We start from the raw sequence: 8,147 nt of genomic DNA, 5'->3' as shown, positions 1-8,147 counted from the left end.
ATATATATATATATATATATATATATTTATCTATCTATCTATACAATATGTATATACTTGCATTATAATCGCTTTCAGTGATACATGATCAACCAAGAAATAAGGAGGACATTGATAGTCTCTCTCAAAAAAAGGCGTTATCTTGCTATGCATTAAGACTAAATGCTTACTATACATATAGATACACCTGATCAATATTAAAGCAATTGATGTTATAATTAATTTCACGACTCAATTGTCTTTAGGCTGAAAATAAAGACCTCCGAATGATCAATTGTACGTTCTTTGATCTTTTATTAAAATTCCCATTAGAATTAATTAACTTTTCCCCCAATCATTAGAAAGCATATGTAGCGTTCATTTGAGTTCATTTGATACTAGAGCATGAAGTCGTCTATCAACAGTTTGGAAATGGTTCTCATCTTGATTCAATATTTCTTCTGGATCCACTTAATAAATGGACGGTTGGTGTCCTCTAACATGATCATAAGGGGGCTAAATTTTGTGCATGATTATGCTTTTGATGGCGCCTTTCTAAATCATGGATTATTATGGCAAGTTCCAGTCATGTCTCTGATCCATTGTGCCATTCGTTGTGCCGAAAACAGAGCATGTATCTCGCTCCATTTTCACAAAGGGGTCAGAAAATGCCGGGGTTATGAAACTTTAATGTTAACACCACAAGCTGGAACCAACGAAGAGGGATGGATATACTATTACTCAACACAAAAAGGTAATTTAATAAACGTTGGAGTCAGATTGAACGGATGTTATATCTCAAAAAAAGTATTTCTTCTCTGTATATTAGTTCCATCAAAACAATGTCTTTTCTTTTAATGCGTATGTTTTTTGGTATTCTTTTTTATATATTTTCATGGGTAATATATATAGTGTTTAAAATAAGTTTTTTGTTTAAAACTTTATACCGGAAGATTCCAATGTTTGGTGACACATTTATACATGCATCACTTCTTGTCATATCTCATGTCGACTTGTCAGATCTTTATGTAATCTGTTTAAAACTTTTATGTCAATTTATCATTTATTATCGTGTCTATCAAAAAAGATATATGAGCCAAGTAAGTGCCATCCAATTATCATAATAATTTTCTGACAAAAGTCGGCATAAGGATTTTACATGGCAGTATACATCACTTCCTTGAAATTTGCCGTAATTATTGATTAGTGGACATTCAAGATAATCATATTTACGGTTGGACAATTGATGATGCGATTGGAAAATGATGAAAGCATTTAACAGACAAGTCGACTTCTCTGATCTTTATTCTTGTATTTTCAGATCTTAAAAGTCGACTTCTAATGCATAATGATCTCAAAAAAATGAGTGTTAGTAGCAAAATACGGTTTACAACAAAATATTGCTGATAATTTTCTGAAATAAATCAACATGTCTATATAAATATCCGTCTAGCCATGATAAATATGTGATAAGTTAAAAAAAAAAAAAGGACAAAAAACTTTATTATCTGACTAGTAGTTGCAGGAAAATGCTACCATACAAATATGATTGATGTTAAATGTTTATAAATTGTTATTTCTTATGGTGTACATGTTTGGATTCCTGTAACCCACCTTTTTTTAACACAAGAACTTTAATTTTGCGTATATTTGTAAAACTCCATAATTTATCAAAAGTAAGTCCCCGTGAATAAAAATAGAATAATTATTTTTGATTGTTAAGAAATATCAATGACCCGTTAGATCTTTTTTTTGTGTTCACTATTCTGTATGATAATTGTTAGGTTTCTCAAAATAATGAAAAAGTGAAGATTTCATTTATGTTTATGAATGAAATACAGATAATGACATGATCCAGTTACCTGGTGGCCTATTTAAACAGATATCTTGTTAACTTTATCATGAACTATATTTGCAATTTACACCGACAATAAAATCAATTTTGGAGGTCAGAAGATTATTTGCATGATCTTATTGTTGATTGTTCCGAGGGTAAAACCCATTATCTCATTGGCAAATCATATATGTGGGTTTGTTTTAAGCCCAGAGCATGCTGGTTTTTTGTTCCAGTCTACTAATCGTGTTTCTTTCTTTTCTTTTTTTTTCTTTTTTTTTTTATACAAAGAACCATCATACTGAAAGAACATATTTCGGATATTGAACTTTATATCCTTAACCTATATACAGTTGAACTTCGATAAGTCAAACACTGCAGTCTCGAATACAATGTTCATGTCGAAGTGATTTGTAAGTCCCAACCACTTATATTTTAAAGTATTTTACCCCCAGTATCTCAAATAATTGTATATCTTGAAGTATTAGAAGAGTCCTATCCAGTTCGAGATAACGAAGTTTGACTGTATATATAAAATGTTTTCAAGAACTCTCAAATTGACATATACCTGTCCATAGTGGTACTATAGTTATATCTAGGCAAGACTAATAATAACTATAAAAGAATGGAATTTACAAGTTACATTTGATCGGACTAGACTGAATACAAAGAACTGAGTGTCGAATGCATAGATAAAGTCACCCTTTTCACTTGGATTTTTTCCTGCAGGTTAACAATATTCCAAATGATTACAAAAAACAGTACCATTCGATGTAAAAAAAAAAATAATAATAAAAATTAACACATTCTAAAAAAATTGAATTATTAACTTTACTTTTGTTGCTATTTAGACATTTTTTTTACAGTAGTTTATTTCATTCTTGTCCACATTTTCAGTTTTAACTTTTTATTAAATTGACAATGATCATCAAGTGTATGGAGAATGATATTTTTTTCAAACAATGCAGATTGGACAATATAATAGTAGTTTGAAGTATTTTTTGATGATATTTCATGTATCGGTATAATTAAGTACAACATTTTTCCACCCTGTTTTGTAGGAATTTGTCCACATGGATACGCATACACTAGAGTTTTCGATTATTGCGTTGGGTATGAGGGTCATTTTACAGATGATGTGGGATTTCAAAAATGTCAAGAGAAAAGTGGGAGGTATATGTTGATACACTCACCTGAGGAAAACAGATTTGCAAGTCTATTAGCCTGTAAGTCTGCATTTTTGAAATATATTTTTGTTGCATAAATTGCAGAGAGGAAATTGATGTTGCTTAAATTGTTTTCATAATTGCTAAATTATAAAACAAAAAATCAAATAAGGTAGAATAATTCACGTAAATAAATTTTATGCGTAATGACTACGTGTATATCGATGTCAAGTTTGTTCTGCAATGTAATTTTCAATTGTTAATTTTTCTAATGCATGTTGGTATTTAGATTAGGATTTCAACAATCAGATACAATTTTAATTGTCTTGTTTAGTGGTGAATATGAAATATTTTCCACTTGGATAGCATGGCAAACCTCCTGCATTGTGTTTTATGCCAACTCGCCCATTCTGAAAAACCTAAAGAATGCTGAAACAAAAAAAAATTGTAAAACGTGTTGATTCATAATATGAACTGCTGATGCTTGGGAAGATCTGAACCCTAGTGGATTAAATCTGCAAGGTATTCGGTTGTCTAGTGTCATGGTGGCGATTGTGCGGCTCAGGCCCAGTAAAACTTTTTAAAAGTTAAATCCTTGCGTGTTGCCTGGGAAGCCATGTAATTTACAATAGTAAGGATTCCCTGCAAAATAAGTTTTCATGCAGTGATAAACATGACACAAAGATGACTAAATCTGACTGGGATGGAGGTCAGACTGCCGAAATTGATAGACTCGACAAAACAAATGAAATGCAGTATCATATAGTTTACAGGTATTGTTTGACAAAGCATAACTCAGAAGCTCCTGGGATCTAAGCTCTAAATCATGTGCAGAAATGATGCAGGAATAACTGATGACTGGCTGTTTGCTTCTGTAAAACTGGCCCTAAATCTGTTCCATAGCTGTTGAGAAAGAGAATATGCTTTAAATTCCCCTGCTATATGCTTAGCTTTGAACTGAATATTTGGCATCAAACTTTGTAAAACTAGTCGCCTAAGCAAATACACGACTCTTTTGGACATGGATGTATTAAAATTGAGATTGAAATTAACGCTGCATAACCAGTATGAATTATTAGCCGTTTACCGGACAAATCGCTGCCTAAGTTGCAAAAGTCATAGTGATAGTAACTAGCTCTAAAAATGTTATGTCTGAGAAAATATCAGATGCTTTCCAACGGTCTGGCCAATCTAAGTATCCCTAAGGATGACCGAATACTGCTTCTTATCCTAAATCAGCATTACCTGCACTATCTGTATATAAATCATTGGACCAGTTGAACAATCTATTTGATATGACTCCATTGAAACTTTCCAAAAATCATTAACAAAGTTTTAATATTCTTTCCCATTTCCTCAATAACTCCACACCTGTGATAAGGACGCGAAAGCGCACAGGATGCTTCATACAACCTTCTAACAAATGCCCTACCAGGTGAGATAGCAGAATTTCAGCAATCCAGTTTTAAATTCTTGAATCTCTTGTAAAGTAACTTTGCGTTTTTGTAATTTTTGTAACAACTTGAACTTTAACTGTTCAATCTTGTCCAAGGGAATCTTAACGGTCATACAATATATGTTAACTTCTAAGTCAAGGTACACTAAACAGTTTGTGGGACTAAGAGGGTTTTTTTCCAGCTAATGGGACTCTTAATTCTGCACAAATTTCCCTAAAAACAAGCATCAGATACTAAAGTAGGCACGCTCCTTTGAACCAGCTTTTCCAGATAGTAAAAGAATCATCTGAATAATACACTTTGTTGTCACAGCTTGACTTGTCCCTACATTGTAAGTATTCACTCTAAAAATGTTGAAAATTTCTCAAACTTAGCACAACTAACAGAGGAGGCAAAAGGTAAAGACTTATCAATACAATTCATGTCCTGTAACTTAAAACCTTACAACTCAAACTTGTGAATCGGTGGTACTTTTAAATAAGCTGTTTGTGCCCCTGGACCTGGATTAGCTAACATAAAAGGCCTTCATCAAGGATGAATATTTGACTTAACATAAACTGTTGTCAATAAAGTCATAAACGCTAGATCAAGATGAGTATGATAGGTGGTGAATAAGTCAAAATGAGTCATCTTTTTAGGTACCATGCCCACAGGTGACAACCTTAGATTAGGAAGTGGTGAAAGCATAAAGGGGTCAGCAAACCTCCTATAATTCATTTCCCTGTTGACGGCCTGCATAGCTTCCCGCTGCAAACAGTGCAAGGATTCTTAAGGTTTTTAGCATCTGACGCAACCATTGGACCTTGAGGGGGGGGGGGGGTGCGAGTCTGGGATGCTGAGGTAGGACAGGTTTAGCAGACATGGCCAAGGTTGACTGAATTCTAGGTAACTGGGGCGCACGAAAGTTGAAACACTGTTCGGCCTGGAAGTTGAATCAAAATCTTAACACAAAATGGACTCATGATTGTGTTGACATAAACTGTTTGGTTGCATTAACCGTTATAATTGAATTCATAACATCTAAGGGGGGTGGTTTGTGTCACAGGCTCTTGAACAGCCAGAGGGTTGTACACATACAAAAGCCACAACTCTTGGTCAACAACAGCAAATGACATTTTTGGATTTCATTCTTTTTTTTCAAACGGAATTGTATGTCGTATTAATCTCTCCAGCCGAGAGATTTTTCATGAGTAGCCCCTACGCTGATGGTATGCATATACTTAAATAGAGCTATACTGCACTTGGAGTGTGCTAAGACATACACCTACCTTCAGATTTCTGGAGACATTGTGCACAAGGTCAATGTGGTAACTTTGAACATGAGACATTTGATTGTTGATTATGACTAGTGTTGGTAGTAAGTACCTGGATTCTCTACGGATGCATCCTAGGCCATCTCATTCTTGGGATGTGTGGTCTCTGCCTTACTAGACATGGCGGCAATCACTGCCCAGGTCACCTCGTCCAAGTGCTCCCTGTGCAGCACTGCTGGTTTATTTGAGTAGGGTAAGGTGGATAAATCAGCCAGATTCACACTATGCCGGAGACCATCAGAGCTAGAGCTGTCTGTGGCGACGCGCTTCCGGTTGCGGGGCTTTGCACGTGGTGCTGGTGGGGCATCTCAACTTTATCTCTTTACCATAGTTTACCGCTCTTGAATTTTCGAAGGGTGATTGATGCAAGTATAACATGAAGTCACCGATTTGACTAGTAATGTCCTGAAAATTTGATGCCGATGGTACGGCTAATACCAGGAAGCACAAGGTTATCATGGGAACATTAGTACCGAGATATGTGCTTAGATTTATGAGTGAATAGTAAAGTGAAATGTTAAGATAATGAAATACAAACAAATTATATCCATTTGATTTATGAGTTTAACTCTGATTTGTTAAATACTAGTAATGTACAACTATACTGTATATAATGCACTTGCCATTCTTTTTACAGACAACTTTGATAGCTATACAGATTTTGGGCAGAATCAAATGCGAATTCAGGGATCATTCAACTCAAGCGCCATGGCATGGCAAGATGATTTTGGGCATAACCTGAACTTCACGCAGTTGATACCGGGAAAGGAAATTCCAAGTGATGATAGCTTTGCATTGTACCTAAAAAACAATGGCGAGAAAGAAAATTTTAAGATGACATGTAGACGGGGGAACAGAAATCCATCTGCAATTGTTTGTGTAATTTCAGATGAGTATCATTGACGTTAGCTAAGTACAAGGAGTTAAAATTTTATTCGAGTAGACATATCGCCTTGCTTTTTTTTTTTTTTTTTTAGAAACTTTAAACTATTACTTGTTTGTTTGATCAAATCAATGTTCCTGGAATTGTTTGCTGATCTCAGTATGATTTTAAGAAAATCAAATACTAGGGAAGAAGTAAGTGTATTTATCTTAAAATTTAATTAAAACCCCAGTATGGGTGTTTTAGCTTACAAATTACCAATAGATTTAAGAAAATAAGTAACGAATTAAATAATGTAAATGACAGCTGAGTTCAATATGTTTAAAATATGACTGTTGTCATATTCCTTAAATTAAAGTTCTTGCATACAAATACAGATATATGTACATGTAATATGAATCTCGGGGTCGATATCATTTATAAGTCTATCACTATGAAGATGAATATACAGTTATTGTTCCTTAGTTCAACCTTTTTGAACTTTAGTTCAACGTCAACTTTTAATGCGTTTCATTTTCAAGATTTTCATTTCATTTAATGTAGATTATACCGCTTTTCAGTTCATTTTTGGATAGAAAACTACAACAAAAGCTTTTCAATTACGAATCAGTATTTCTTATAATAAAAAGCCTTTCATCTTCCTATGAATGAGAGAAAATCAATAAACATGTACTTATTAACTTTGAAAGCATTGAATTTCACATGATTTTTACTATGAATTTCAATTTCAAAGCAAATGGTGAAGGCAAAGGGTATGATATATCGATATATTCTAAACCGTGATACAATTTCAATGTTATAAGAAAGTAGATGATAACCCTTGCAAGCGCGGGAATTAACACTTTACACATTATTATGATATAATGCTCGATATGTTAAACTAAATTTTTTGTTCAATTTTGTATATACTTTGTCTGATATTTCCTTATCTTATTTTTTAAAATTAAAATAAAAACTGATTGTTTTATTACATTTATTTCAAACCATTGAATGGGTTGTGTATGTTTCTCTAAATTTGGTTCTTTTAGTCAATTTTCAATATAATATCTTAGTTAGTTTTACTGCCCCAAATAAAAATTTCAGATGAAAACAATCTGGAGAGGGAGGGGGCATTCCCATTAAACTTCCCCGTTTTATGCATACATATATACAATGTATCCATTTTGACGTAGAAAACAATACTCTGTTCATTAATGCCTCAAAAAGGATTGTCAACCTCCGCTTTGTGTCGGTTTACAATGGTTTCCTCGGGTTGTCAATTTGAACTGTTACCCTCCCAAACAGGCACTATTTATATATTATATATTTTCTCTTATATGAATCATCGTGTGCGCAATAATGTTTTCATATACGTATATACTTCTACTTGAAATTGAATTATGATTTGAATTTAAATTCATATTTATGTAAATGGTTATCAATTATCACGTGCACAATTTTGAAATCTGTTTTAAAAAAAATAATTGTAAAAAATCATGCGAGTACTCTCCTCTCTTTCGTTGTGTATTAAAATTA

At 33.4% G+C, this 8,147-nt stretch overlaps 1 long non-coding RNA gene across 1 annotated transcript; it reads left to right on the top strand.

The window, feature by feature from the left end:
* Positions 1-345: 345 nt before the first annotated feature.
* On the top strand, positions 346-7,908 carry LOC105321578 (uncharacterized). Its single transcript, XR_010713699.1, has 3 exons — positions 346-733; positions 2,875-3,039; positions 6,387-7,908. It is a non-coding gene; the product is annotated as an uncharacterized lncRNA (long non-coding RNA).
* Positions 7,909-8,147: the final 239 nt, after the last annotated feature.

The sequence above is a fragment of the Magallana gigas genome, chromosome 4, assembly GCF_963853765.1.
Source record: "Magallana gigas chromosome 4, xbMagGiga1.1, whole genome shotgun sequence".
NCBI classification, from domain to species: Eukaryota; Metazoa; Mollusca; class Bivalvia; order Ostreida; family Ostreidae; genus Magallana; species Magallana gigas.
This window is presented reverse-complemented; position numbering and strand designations above follow the sequence as displayed.